This window comes from Hydra vulgaris, chromosome 09 (genome assembly GCF_038396675.1).
Source record: "Hydra vulgaris chromosome 09, alternate assembly HydraT2T_AEP".
Taxonomy (NCBI): Eukaryota; Metazoa; Cnidaria; class Hydrozoa; order Anthoathecata; family Hydridae; genus Hydra; species Hydra vulgaris.
Genome location: NC_088928.1, coordinates 30,137,501 through 30,152,781, shown reverse-complemented (window position 1 = coordinate 30,152,781; position 15,281 = coordinate 30,137,501). Strand labels below are relative to the sequence as shown.

The window sequence follows — 15,281 nt, the reverse complement described above, 5'->3', positions numbered from 1 at the left end:
AATTGTTTGACCTTAATAGGAGATACTTCAGTAGCAGTAAGTTTTAAATCTGCACCCTCTTTTAATTTTGAGTTGATTTTTCTTTAACAATATCAAAATCTTCCATGTTTTCATTTTTATTCAAGCCATTTAATCAATGTTTTGTCACTTTATTTTGACAGGTTGAGCACAACTTTTTTCAGAGTATAAGATTTAAACCTGCAGTTTCCGCTTCTAATACAGTATGCATTGTAATCACATGTAAAGATTATAACACAATATACTGGTTATAATACAATATATAATACATTTTATTAATAAAAAACTTTCAAACTTTTTATTAAAGAATGTTATTAACCATGAAAAAATAAATAAATATTTTTTTACCTCACTTTCTAGTGTGTCTGAAATGAACTACAGCAACTTTTCTGGTTACTCTCATATCTTGTAACTAATATTTCATGATTGTAGATACTAGTAGTTTTTTTTTTTCATATTTGATCATTAATTATTTAACAAATAATTAATGATCATTCCTGTCAATATTTTCAGTCAGATTTTTTGCTTGGGTATATGATTGTTCACAACAACATCCATTATTATTTACAAAATCTAATTTCTTGTTCCATATAAAACTATAATTAAGAATTGCAATCTACACACTAAAATACGAGAAATCTTAAATGCAATGCTCCTAATGAGCAAAATACTATTGAACATAAACAGTAAGTTGTCAATAAAAGTAAACATACATTTATAAGGAACATATTGCTAGAACAAATCACATTTAGTTCTATTAAAGTAATTCCTAATATCTAATTATCTACTAATTATTGTCAATTATCGTCTAATTATGTACAAAATATGTGCTATAACCAGTAAGGAGATATTAACTATGAATAATAATAATTATATGATATTTAGTAGATTATATATATTTATATATACATATATATATACATATATATATTTATATATATATATATATATATATATATATAATATATATATATATATATATATATATATATATATATATATATATATATATATATATATATATATATATATATATATATATATATATTAACTTTACTTTTCAACAGGTTCCTATTTTTTTGAAAAAAGAAGTTTTTTCAAAAGTATGTCATGTTGTGTCTTAAAAGTAGCAAAATTATATAAAAATTTCAAAAAAAAAAATATAAATTTATACTACAATTATTATTTTAGATTTAATTGCACAAAAACTATGATTTTTTAACTAGAAATAAAAAAAGTACATTTTTACAAGTTTTTAATAAAAATAAAAGTTTTTTAGTTTTTTTTTAAAAAACAATTATTATTTTTGAAATTTGTATATTATTTTGCTTCTTTTGAGTACCAGGTTGACCTACTTTTAAAGAATTTTTTTTTTAATTTTAAGACCCTATTGAAAAGTTAACTTAATTGAGTTGTTAATGAAGATTGGAATAATGCTTTGAAACTTTAATGATTTTTTTATTTTCATCAATTAACAAAATTTAAACATCTAGCCACTTAATTATTTGAAAATATTTTTTTGAACTGGTCTAATATATGTATATACATATTCATATATATATATATATATATATATATATATATATATATATATATATATATATATATATATATATATATATATATATATATATATATATATATATATATATATATATATATATATATATATATATAACTTTATATAATAGCTGTATTGTACAATATTATGCACATTTGTCATTTTACTACTTCATGACATCATATGGTATATTTTATTACTTATTGTCATTATATTACTTATTTTATTAATGAGATAATACTTTATCACAATATCTATTTAGATAAGAATAATACAAATTAATAAAAGAAACACAACAGTTATAAATAAAAGTAAATAGATAGGAATCAACACCACATAACAATTATGTAATGAAAATAGCATAAATAAAAAAAAACAAAATGATAATTTTTTAAAATATTGTACAATACTTTGTAATAACTTTTCAAAAATAGTCATTATACGCATACTCTTATGACTATAAAAACAGTATGATACAGTTTTTTTAGTCAACTGACTCTAATTTAATTTACAAAAAAATATTTGTTTCAATCAAAATGCATTAGCTAACTTTTTAAGAAAAATGAAAAACTAAAGCATTATCAACAAAACAAAAAACCAAAACAAATTTTGTTTGAAAATCTAATCTTAAAGAAAATCAAACTCAAAAGTTGTTTCTATCAATCAGACTTTTTATAGAACTGAAGTTATCAATGTCCTTTTTTAATTATCATTGTTAAATGGATTTTCTGAATTTTAAAACAATTCAGATTTGCCTTGATTTGAAAGTTACAAAAATATAACTCCCTCCTAATTTTCATTTCTAAACATTTGTGCCAAATTTCAGCAAATTTAATGAGGTAGGATGCAACTCCATACTCTTTGAGATTTTTTTACCAAATAAAAAAATTTTTAGATTTCCATTCTTGTACTATGTTTGAATTATGTTTAAAAGTAATAATCTATTTTTTTAGTTGAATGGCATTTTATACACTTTTATAAAGTAACATAAGCTTTAATCTAATAATTTAGAAAGTAATTAAAAGTTAGATTTATATTTTTCATAAAAGTCCAATAGATTATCCGTAGGGACAACAACAGTGACAGTCATAATACATTTTTATATTATTATCAATAGAAGAAAACATTTTCTGTAAAAAAATTTCATTTTTTTTTTTTTTTGTAAAACAAATTGACAGATTAGTCTTTAATAAGTTTTTTCTATATATAAGCTGATGTTAGAGCTTGGTAATGAGGTGGTAAACAACATCTATGAAGCCAATGTTGATTCGAATCATCATAAACCATTAGCTCTAAGCACAAGGTATATTTTGATTGTCTAACAAGTTCTAACCAGGTTGTCAGGTTAGTTCCAAGATAAAGTTGTTTGTGTATTTTAATATATTTCTAACACATTGTTTCACATTCTTTTGATACATGCTGTGACTTTTATTTCAGAGCAGAACAAGAAACTCGTATTTTGCAAAGTATTTGCAAAAGCTTTTTATAAGTCCAATGCAATATCCTTGTCAAACACGTTTGAAGCGAGGCAAGTTAATAAAAAGAAAACTTAGAGCTCGTTCTTTAGAAATTATTGACAGCACTGATGATGCTCACTTGAATGCGAACCTAGTGGATGAGAAAAAAAAAATTAGTCTTTCTATATCAGCCAATATCAGTTGTGTAAGCAATGAAGAAGAAAATCTTAACAGCCTTCATCCTAACTTAGTATGTTTAATATGTTTTTTTACAAGTTTTTACAACTAAAAAAAGGAGTTGGTATAAAAAAAGCTAGTTGTAAAATAACATTTTTGTTTTATTTAAAAAAAAAGTATAAAGGATTTTTTTCAGTCACTTAAAAATATGCAAGTAGAAATGATATAATGTAGATAAAGATTTTTAAATAGAGTTTTTGGTTTGCATAAAAAACAATTTCTGTATATATTTATAAAGTTAATCTTTCTTTACAAATATTATTTAGTTGTTATACAGAGCTTCGAAGGTCAAAGATATTTCTCTTATTGCTTATGCATTTGCAAATGGTATATATTTAGTTATAATTAGTTTATATTATGTTTTTAATGTTATGATTTAAATCCATGTTTTAAATGTAATTATAACAACAAACAACTATGATGTAACTTTCTAAAGATGTGCATTTATTTAAAAAAGGGTTTTTAGGAAATGTGTTATAATTATTGTCAAAAGGTTGTAAATTTGTGATAAATTTCTCAAATAATGTGACTAAGATATTGACTAACCCTTAAATGCACTTTAATCTTAAGATACCTTAAAATAAAATATAATATCCTTAAATTCTTAAACTGGATATTTTTTTATATTGATTTTATTTTGCCAATTTGATTGAAGACGTTTTTAATTTGAATCATAGGTGCTGACTTGAATTTTTAATTAAGAGGTTTTTAATTCGAATCATACATAGGTGCTGACGTGAATCGGCGTAACTTTGAATCTGACTTGAGAACAGCGCTTCATGAATCTGTTATATCGGTATAGCAGTCTATTCTCACTTTTTTTCTTTTTTTTAACTAGTTAAAAATTTTTCAACGTTTGAATTGCTAAATGAATTGTTAATTCAGGCAGTTCTTTTTTTTATAGGTTTCTGTGAGAATTAGTGAGTTTTTACTTCAAAATAGTGCTCATTTGAATGCAGTTGACATGTCTAAACAAACTCCACTTCACAATGCTGATTTATATAGTAGTACAGGGTATGCAAACTTTTTTGAGTCTTCAAACCTATTCTTAGTAATCTCCTAATATTCTTGCAGTGAATAAGTAATCAGTATCTAAATATTAATGTTTGTAATCAATTATAGACAACTTTATATGAGCTATTATGGCTGAAATTACTTTTAATATCTTGATTAATTTATTAAATCAAACAATACCTTGATTAATCAAGGTATTGTTTAATTTAATACATTATTGAAGTTTTTGTTATTTTGATAAATTTAATTAAAATTAATCTTTATTTATTAAAAATAAATTTATAAAATCTAAAAAAAACTACTACATAATAGTAATAATAATGATGATATGGAGGGGTCTCAATAAAATTTTGCGGATTAATTGCAAGCGTTCTTTTTTTGAGCACATTTAAAAATGTTTAACAAATGCAAAACTCATAAGGCTAGTTTTTTACTGCTGTTAGATTAAATAAGAGCAAATCCAAGGAATTCAACAACTCAAATTCCTTGAATTTTTGAATCTTGCTAATCTGAGGTGTTTTTTAGGGAAAGTGTGTTTTTTAGCGAAAATGTGTTTTTTATAAGTTAAGCGTTTCCCTTGGACAAAAATAAAATAATTTGATATTTTTTTAAGTTATTCTGCCATATGTACATATTCATAACTCCAAAAAGTGTTCTAAGGAGTTGTTGTAAGCATATAATGATGTACACAACTTTTTTTATTAGGAAGTATATTTTTCTGATTTTTGCGCTTTGCTTTCTTAAAAAGTTTTATTAATTAAAAAAAACTTTTTTTTTATTGTTAAAATATAAAGTAGTTGTTGAGTTAAATATATAAAGAAACAATAATAAAGAAAAATTCAAAAAACAAGATAAAATGTTGGATTTGATCATCGAATCCTAAAAATGTTTTATAATAAATTCTTTATTTCTTCTAGCCCGTACCTCTTTGAATTCTTTTTCATTTCTCTTTTTCTCTTTACCATCATATCAAACCCGCATCATTTTTATTGGTTTTTTCAAACTTTTTTAAAATGAACACCTGAATGTCATTTTATATATATTTTTTTTATTAAAAAAAGTAAAGTGTGTTCACACTGAAAATATTTTTACCTTTCTATTCAGATACGATTAAGTATCAATATGCGGATTATGGCGTATGCAAAACCAGATTAACGCATGTCCGAAACCCAGATTATGTAACACCTAGTTACAATTTGACATCATAGTTATTTACTTTCACTACCAGTATAAATAAATATTTTTTACATGGCGTTAACAATCTGAGAAACAAAAATCTGAGATATATATTTCCTAATAATATGGTTGTTTATATCTCATATATCAAGCATAAACCCTGTAATTAACAGACCTTGTAATGTGAGTATTTTTTATTCATTTATCCTACTTTCTATTTTATGGCTTAAGCCCTGACAACCATTAACATCAAAGCATAACCTAATATTCATTGGTCTAAGTTTAACCTAATCTTCTCTGATCTAAAGTTGGAAAAATAAAAGTAGCTAGCAACAAATTTTTGATCATTGAATGAATAATCAATTTTTGAAATTAAATTTTGACTTTCTTAAAAAAGTGTCATGATTTAATGCATGCTCCTAATTTTTTTTGTGGAGAAATCCTAATTTAACAATTTGCATCTAAAAAATTATTTTTTATTCTTTTTGATAACGTTGTTTTGTCACCAAGTATTTATAAATCCTAAACTCTGCAATTGCAATATTCCATCCTAATTGTTTGCATTTTTTAATTAAGTTATTGTAAAAGCATTAATTCTATATTGTAAAAACTTTTTTTTAACTATCAAAACAATAACTATATTTGTTATCATTATTTTTACAAATTATCTATATTGTTTATCTAACAATTAAGAAATTAGAAGTTTACAAGTTTTAAAATGAATTTTTTTAAGGCACACTTGTTTGTTTTTAAAGCGCGATGCTAATCAGAAGTCACTAGACAAAGATGGAAAGGTTTTTTCTTCTTAGCATTGTTATGAACCCTCTAATATTACTTCTAAAGTTTATTTCATTTATTTACTTTATATTTATTTTTATATTAGTATTTATATTTTGTTTTTTATACTAATATTTGCTTTAAAAATGTACTAATTTAATTTGTTTACTTTTAAACTATAATGTTATTTATTGAAAGGACCCTCTAAAGATTGCTTTGGGAAACACTCATGCAGATATTGTGACACTGTAAGTATGAAGTATTCTCTTAAAGTTATGATACATTTTAAAAACATTTTTGAAATAAAACAGTTAGTACAACCTTAAACATTTGTCTTAAGTAGTGCTAACTGCACCTTTACATTCTAAACAGCGGTGTGCTGGCCCCAGAGTTTATGTTAGAATTTATTTTTATCTTATAAGGGCCTTTTTGAAGAAAAAAATAGTTTTACTGTTTACTTTGAATACAGTGCACAATCTTGTTTAAAATACTTATTTAACCCTATTTTAATAAAATATTTATTTAACCCTATTTTATACTGCACTTTTGTAAGACCTATTCTTGAATATGCATTACCGATATGGAATCCTTGTAACAATAATGATATACAAAAATTAGAAAGTGCTCATTAACAAGCAACTAAATTGATTACAGAGTTAAAGTATCTTTTCTATAAAGCAAGGTTAAAAAACTTCAACTAACCACCTTTAAAACCAATAGAATAAGATGTGATTTAGTTTAATATTATAGATTTTTATACATTAGACAAAGTGTTTTGGTATCAGCAACCGGATGAAGCAATATCAATTTCTTCTAATGGTCCAGATGCAATCATTTGAGGTCATATAGTTTTTTCAGCTAATATATTTTATTATTATTATTGAGTTTTAAATTTATTGCTTGTTTTGTCTACCACTATTTTATTTAATTGCAATGTAACCATAGAATTGAAACTGCACCTTAAGTTTGTAACTTGATCTTTCAATTCGGTCAAAATATTTTCAAAGTGGTAAACATGATTTTAAAAAGTAATTTATCTAAAAATTTCGCTTGAATACTATGTGTTATCAAATAATTATTTAAAAAATTATGCTAATTATGCTAATCGAATAATAAATTAATTGAATACATAAAGATATAGTTCTCCAAATAAAAGAAATGGCCGTTAGACTAATAAAAATTTAATTTTTAGTTTTTCAAATTATTATTAAATTTTTATTTCAAACTAAAATTGGTATTTACTTATTATAATGTCAATAAAGTTTTAATAATTCCTAGATTATCTATTGTTTAGTTACTTAATAATTAAAAAAAAATTTTAACACAAAATATTGTTTTAGCTATTAGCAATTGGGCGATAAAAATTATTCATTGATTTTGATAGGTCTTTTAAGAAAAATCCCCAATAGACTTTTGGGAACCAGCATGCCACTGATTTTTAATTAATATGAATCAAATGTCCGTGTATATTAAAACCAGGGTTGTTAGGTTTAAACCAAATGGTTTAAGGAAAGTAAAGCAGGGGTGTGTTTACAAATATATCTTCCATGTAAATATTTAATATGAATACAACTATTTAAAAGTATAAAGATGCTTTTGAAAATTATTTTCTCATGTATATTAAATCTACAGTTCTGTTATTTAATCGACATTGTCTATTTGTTTTTTAAATACGGCATAAAGTCAATAGATAGATAGTGATATAAAATTAAAAAAATACACAAAATGAAATACATATAAAAAAACTCAAAGCAAAAACAAAAAGTGCAATGAAAAACTGTAATCTAAGTTTTACAAGAACTCATCCATAAAAAATTAAATTATATAAGTTATATTTAATGACATTTTTATTCAATTACATTTTTATTCACAAAGAAGAAAAAAAATGAAACAACTTTTATAATAATAGGTCAATATTAATATGAGTAATTATAATGGAATGTAGTTTCATAAAAACAATCTACTGTTTTTATAAAATGATGTTATATTGTATAACTGTTTTTTTAAATTGTTGTTTTATTAAAGTGGTTGATTATGTTATAGCCTTTTTATATTTTTGCTTACATAATTAAATTATTAAATTTTTTTTTTTATTTTTTTTTTTTTACAACAATCATTATTATATATTTCAAAAACAAATAATATTTACATGTCTCCAGTTTATATAAATGTCCACCACAAATATTTACAATTTCTAAAGAGCGTTAACAATGCTGTTTAACGCATGCGCGTTTGACATTTTAACTCATGCGAATTAAAATAATAAATTCGTGGTTTATAATATAATGTGCTGGCTATTAACCCATGCATTTAAAAAATATACGCAAGTCCGTCGCACCACAGGGCTACTAGGGACTTGCTTGTCGTTGACGTTGAAAATATATGTTATTTGTTGAAAATATATATCAACATATATTAGTAGTACTATGTAGTTGTAAGGAAACTCGCAGAAGACTAAGAAAAGTCTTTTCATCGAGAACCTTAAAAATACAAAATAAACTAAAAATTTAAAGAGTAAAGACACACATTAATTTTTTGAGGTCTACTGTTCAGAAAAAAATTAACTATATGTAGTTGCTAACATTTTTTATTTATTTATTTTTTTATATTTTATGTTTTATTTCCTTTTTATTTATTTTATAGCTTAAATTGTTCTTTTTACATTTTATTATATTAATTGTTCTTTTATATTTAATACATATCGATAAAATTGGTTTTGTTAATTATGAGATCTTTTAGTTTTTTCTTCAGGGCAATAAGATTATCCAATTAAGTAAGTTCTATATTTTGAGGTATTGTTTTGTTGTATAAATAGGGGCCACGGTATACAATTGAAAATCTCAAAAATTTTGTTTTTTTTATGGGCAATGTAAAGTTTCCGGTTCCTCGTGTGGTATATCTGTTGGCGTTGGTTTGAAAAAAGTTATTAGTAAAATGAGTTGGGACAAGTCCGAGCTTATATTTGAGCATAAATAAAACATTTGGTAGATGTTAATTTGATAGATATTTAAAGCATTCAAGTTTTTAAGTAAAGGATCGGCATGAGTGAATTTATTTTTATTATAAACCAATCTTGATGCGTGTTTTTGGTGTGTATATAGAGAACTTAATTTAGATTTATTTGTACTTCCCCAGGCAATATTAGCATATGTTAGATAACTTTGTATATAAGAAAAGTAGAGAACTTTCAGATTCTCCTGGGAAAGTATAGTTTTGACTTTGTAAAGTATGCCGATACTTTTTGATATTTTTGTATTTAATGTTTTTATATGGGGTTTCCAAGAAATCGTTTCGTCAATAATTATCCCAAGAAATTTAATAGTTTCAGTTCTTTCGATGTTTATGTTATCAATTTTTAGTAATGGTAGCATGCTTGGTATTTTGTTTTTTTGTTGGTTGGAATGAAACAAGATGTATTTTGTTTTTTCTTGATTTAAAGATAATTTATTTACTTTAAACCAAATGTTTAGACTCTCAAGGTCATCATTTGCAGATTCAAAGAGATTTTCAATTGATGCTGATGAATAAAATAAATTTGTGCCATCAGCAAACATTATTGCATCAAGTTTTTTTAGTGATTGTGGAAGATCGTTAATATAAATTAAAAATAAAAGAGGACCAAGAATGGAACCTTGGGGAACTCCGCATTTTATTTTTAGTAAATTAGAATACTTATTATCGTTCGAAATAACACATTGTTGTCTGTTGCACAGATAACTTTTAAACCAATCTAGGCTAGTATTTTTTATTCCGTATTTTTCCATTTTTTTTAGTAAGATATCATGATTAATTGTGTCAAATGCTTTGGATAGGTCTATGAAAGTTCCTAATACAAATTGCTTTTTATTAAAAGAATCACTTATGCTATTAACTAAATCTAAAATTGCATGTTCTGTTGAGTGCTGCGCTTGAAAGCCGAATTGTTTTTTATTTAAGAACTTGTTTTGAATTAGGTATTCATATAATCTATTACAGATTATTCTTTCAAGTATTTTAGAAAAGGTTGGAAGTATTGAGATTGGTCTGTAATTGTTTATTAGAAATGTTTCACCGGTTTTAAAAATAGGTACAATTTTAGCTACTTTTAATTTATCTGGTACAGTTCCTGTTATAATTGATGATTTAAATATTTCGAAAATAGGTTTGCGTATCTCCGAGAAGACATTGACGACGATATTACTGCAAATGTCATCTATACCTGGAGACTTGTTTGTTTTAAGAGAGTTTATTGCATTTTCGAGTTCATCAATTTTTAGTTCTTTAAATATTAATTCGTTGTTGACACTAGTTAGATAAGTTTCAAATGAGTTGTTTGGACAATTGACTTTTGAAGCTAGATTTGGGCCTAAGTTGACAAAAAAACTATTAAATTTTTCTGAAATTGCATTATTATTGTCATACTCTTTATTATCTATGGCAATTTGAGCAGGTAAACTATTTATTTTGCAGGTTTTTATCCCAATTATTTCTTTCATGATATCCCAAGTTTTCTTAATATCACCATTTGTGTTTTTTATTTTGTTTGAGTAATAATTTTTCTTTGAATTTTTTTAAATTTTTTCAAACAAGTTTTTATACTGTTTGTAAACATTTAGGTTTGCCTCATTTCTATTTTTTAAGTATTTAATATAAAGCTTTTTTTTTTTTTTTTTGAGGATTTTTTAATACCTTTGGTGATCCATGGACATTTTAAATGTTTTTCTTTTATTAATTTTACTTTAACTGGGAAGTGCATATTATAGCTTTTTAGGAAAATTTTTTCGAAGTTATTATAAGCAGAGTTAGTGTGCCCAAGATTGCATTCATGGTATACCTTATCCCACTCTTCTGCCGACAGTGAGTCTTTAAATTGTTGAATAGCAAATTTGTTGATTTTTCTTTTATAAGTTTTAATTTTACAACTATTATTAGATTTTATATCTTGCGTCAAGGAGAAGAAAATAGGAAAATGATCAGATATATCTGCCTTTATTATTCCTGCCTTTAGAGAAGTATCAAACAATGAATTAGTTAATATATTGTCTATTGCAGTGATTGAAGTTGGAGTTACTCGAGTTGGCTTGTTAATAATTGGGAAGATGTAATGTTGAAGCATTTCGTCAAAAAAAAGTTTAGTATTGGCATGTTTATCATATTGTAAACAATCTATGTTTATGTCTCCAATACAGAATATTTTTTTTTGCTCATTGTTGTTTTTTATAAAAATTTGTTTTAAATGATTGGAAAATTTAAATAAATCACCTTCAGGTGGCCGCTAACATGTGGAGACCAGTATGTTTTTTGATTTGTTGCTAGTTATTTCAATTGTAAAAACCTCACTATCGGCATCTGAGATCGAAAGGTCATCTCTAATTTTGGTAACTTGATCATTCCTAATATAAGTTATAATTCCACCTCCCCTTTTGTTAGTTTTTCTTTCAGATGATAATAATTTGTAGTTAGGAATTTCTAAACTTGAATTTTTCTGCATGATTCGTCAGAACACCACGTTTCTGTTAGGCATATCATACTGAATAGATAATCGCATTCGATAAGAAAATGTTTTAGCTTATCCATGTTGCTATTTACCCAGCAAACATGACAACGTTGAATCAACGTTGAAAACCGGTCGCAAAAGATGTTGCGGAAACGTTGACAAAGTAATCGATTTTGCAAAGATATGTAACGTTGTTTAATAGACGTTGATTAAACGTTATTGCGTAACGTTGAAAAAACGTTACTAAATGACGTTACAAAAGCGTCGCAACTAAACGTTGAAAAAGCGTTACATAAAAAGCGTTGTATTAACGTCGCAACTTAACGTTGAAAAAACGTTACTTAAAAAGCGTTGCATAAACGCTGTTAAAGCAGTCTATTTTGCAAGGATTTGTAACGTTGTTAGTAAAACGTCGATTTAATGTGACTCAAAGACGTCGAGTAAAGGTTGAAATATAACGTTGAACCAACGCTTAAATGCGCTGTATAAAAAATCGCAAAATATTATTAAACGCAATTAAACGTGGCTATAATATATATTGAATTGGCAAATAAAACTAAATTGTAAATTTGAACTAATTGTAATTTGAACAATAATTAATACAAACAGTAATATACAATGATAAATATAAAAAAGCTTAAAATATACAATTTATAGATATATATATAAAAATATAAATATTTTCTTTAAAATTTATGTGCGTGAGTGTTTGCATATATATTTATGCAATATATAAAACTACAATTAACAGGATATCGTATCGATAGGCCAGGATATCATTGAGATACAGAATCTAAATCAAAAAACAAAACTTGTACCATTAGTATTCTGAAAGCAAACGTAAAAAAAAAAATGTTATTAAATTAGTATAATTATTATTAAATTTAAAAAGTAAAAATAAATAAATAAATAATATATATATATATATATATATATATATATATATATATATATATATATATATATATGTATATATATATATATATATATATATATATAACTTATTTATATATATAATTTATAATTATAGGTTCAGGTGTCACTCCATTGACTAGTTTTTAATTATATGAGTGACACCTAACCTTATTTATGTGAGATTATAAATGTTATTGTAAATTTTCATATTTTATGGTTAAATAAATGGATTATTATTATTATATATAAAATATATAGATAAACAAATTACATATATATATATAAATTATATATATATATATATATATATATATATATATACACTGTGTGACAAAAGTTATCGTACACTTTAAAAAAATTACTAACTCTTAATTAAGAATAAAAGAAATGCAAGGAACAAGTTAAAAACTGAATAAAAACTATTTGATTTATAATTATTTAAACAAAAATTGAAAAAACAGATTGATGAAAACACTTGATGAAAAAGCAAGAAAAGTAACAAAAAGAAGGTGACAAAAGTTATCGTACGCTTTCAAAATAGTACACTTTGATAAATATTATGGGAACTAAACTTATATTTTAGTATCGTGTATTTTGTCCTTTAGCTTTTACAACAGCAGCAAGACGTCTTGGCATCGATTCAACGAGTTTTTTTGTAATAGACGGATCGATTGATTCCCACGTCTTTACAATTTGGACTTTTAATTGTTTAATGGTGTTTACACCTGTTCTATCTATTCGTCTATCGATTTCATCCCATAAATGTTCTATTACATTCAAATCAGGGCTTTGAGGTGGATGATTTTGTATGTCCCAACCTTTTTTTTCCATAAATTCCATCACATCTTTGGCCTTATGTTTGGGATCGTTATCTTGAAGAAAAACGAAGTCATCACCAATACCAAGATTATGTGCTGATTGTTCAACATTTTCTTTAATAATACATTTATAGTAATGTTTATCCATATTTCCTTCAATAAATACTAACTTTCCAACACCTGCTGCCGACATACATCCCCAATCCATTACTGATCCATTTCCATTAAATGTTCGGACTGTAGTTCCATTTTCTAAGCAATTTTTTGATGAACGCCATACACGAATTCTACCATCAGATCTTTTTACATTAAATTTAGACTCATCTGTCCATAAGACTTTATTACAGAATGAGTCTGGCATATCAATGTGCGTTTTAGCATAGTTTAATCGAAGCTTACAATTTTTATCACTAATACAAGGAACCTTGGAACGCGACTCACTATTCCTTGTCTTTTAAGACTTGGAATGACTCTTTTTGGACTAATTTTAACCCCCAAATCGTTTTCTATTTTGCAAGCTAAAGTTTTGGCACTTACAAAACGATTTTTCTTGATTGTGGAAGCTAAGCTTCGTTCAGCACGCTTATTCAGTTTTTTTGGACGACCACTTCAGGGCAAATCAGCTAATTTTCCTGTTTTTTTGAACTTGTTAATAATTGAAGAAATTGTGGATTTTTTAGAATCAACAATTTTTGCAATACAATTTAACGATTTTCCTTCATTCCAATGCTTAATTATTAGCTTACGAATTTCTACAGTGGTCTTAACCCATTTCGAGCTCATTTTACTTTTTTTTAACCAAAAAATTCATTTAAAACAATTGAAAATAATCTTAAAGTGTTTATAGTTTACTTTATTTTCAAAAATGTATGAAAAATGGTGGACATAACGGTTTGGAGTTAAATAAATATTAGTTTACGCCAAGTGTACGATAACTTTTGTCATCATCTTTAATGTACTTTTTTCAAATTTTGAGCCTAATTTTAATGTTATTTCAATATAAATTCCAAAAAATTCAGAAATTACCAAAATAAATACTATTAAAAAAAAAATTATAATAATTTTCATTAAATATAGCAGAAAAATTGTGTCTATATTGAATATTATTATTTTTTTCTTAGCGTACGATAACTTTTGTCACACAGTGTATATATATATATATATATATATATATATATATATATATATATATATATATATATATATATATATATATATATATATATATATATATATATATATATATAAATTTGCTTATTCGAAGAAATTTTCATTTCCTGTAAATTTTCTTTAACAAACTCATGCAAATGCTGTTATGCAGAAATGCAGTTATTTGAACCTGCAGTTGTTGGAAACAATTTTGCTCCCCTTGAAGATAAAAAAACACATTAAAGGAACAAAAAAAAAAAAAAAAAAAAATGGACTATATTTTCAACGAATTGTAAAATATTTATTATTTTACAAGGTTAAAACTGAAGTAGCACCAAATTCCAAGGGTCTTTTTATTAAAATTTTTATTAAACTTTTGTTTTTATTTGTTTATTTTATTTTTTATTAAACTTAAATTAAACTTTTTATTAAAATTTTTATTAAAATTTTTTTTATTAAAACTTGAAAGAAACTTAAAGTAGGTCATTTTAAAGAGCATATTCAGTTATTCGAGTTTTGGGTTATTCGAAATAAATTCTTATACCCCTTGGAGGTTCGAATAACCGGGAGTTTACTGTATGTATATATATATATATATATATATATATATATATATATATATATATATATATATATATATATATATATATATATTATATATATATATATATATATATATATAT

The 15,281-nt window shown here is 24.5% G+C and overlaps 3 long non-coding RNA genes across 3 annotated transcripts in view; 2 read left to right on the top strand and 1 right to left on the bottom strand.

Annotated features, from left to right (window-relative positions):
• The first annotated feature begins 3,046 nt into the window (after positions 1 to 3,046).
• LOC136085073 (uncharacterized) lies at positions 3,047 to 4,070 on the top strand. Its single transcript, XR_010641052.1, has 3 exons — positions 3,047 to 3,286; positions 3,540 to 3,600; positions 4,002 to 4,070. It is a non-coding gene; the product is annotated as an uncharacterized LOC136085073 (long non-coding RNA).
• Positions 4,071 to 10,963: 6,893 nt separating this feature from the next.
• Positions 10,964 to 11,426, top strand: LOC124810973 (uncharacterized). Its single transcript, XR_010641051.1, has 2 exons — positions 10,964 to 11,076; positions 11,152 to 11,426. It is a non-coding gene; the product is annotated as an uncharacterized LOC124810973 (long non-coding RNA).
• A 991-nt stretch (positions 11,427 to 12,417) lies between these two features.
• LOC136085072 (uncharacterized) overlaps positions 12,418 to 15,281 on the bottom strand; it is a 9,096-nt gene continuing 6,232 nt past the window's right edge. The window contains exon 5 of the long non-coding RNA XR_010641050.1: positions 12,418 to 12,509. This is a non-coding gene — a long non-coding RNA (uncharacterized LOC136085072). The remainder of the gene's footprint in view (positions 12,510 to 15,281) is intronic.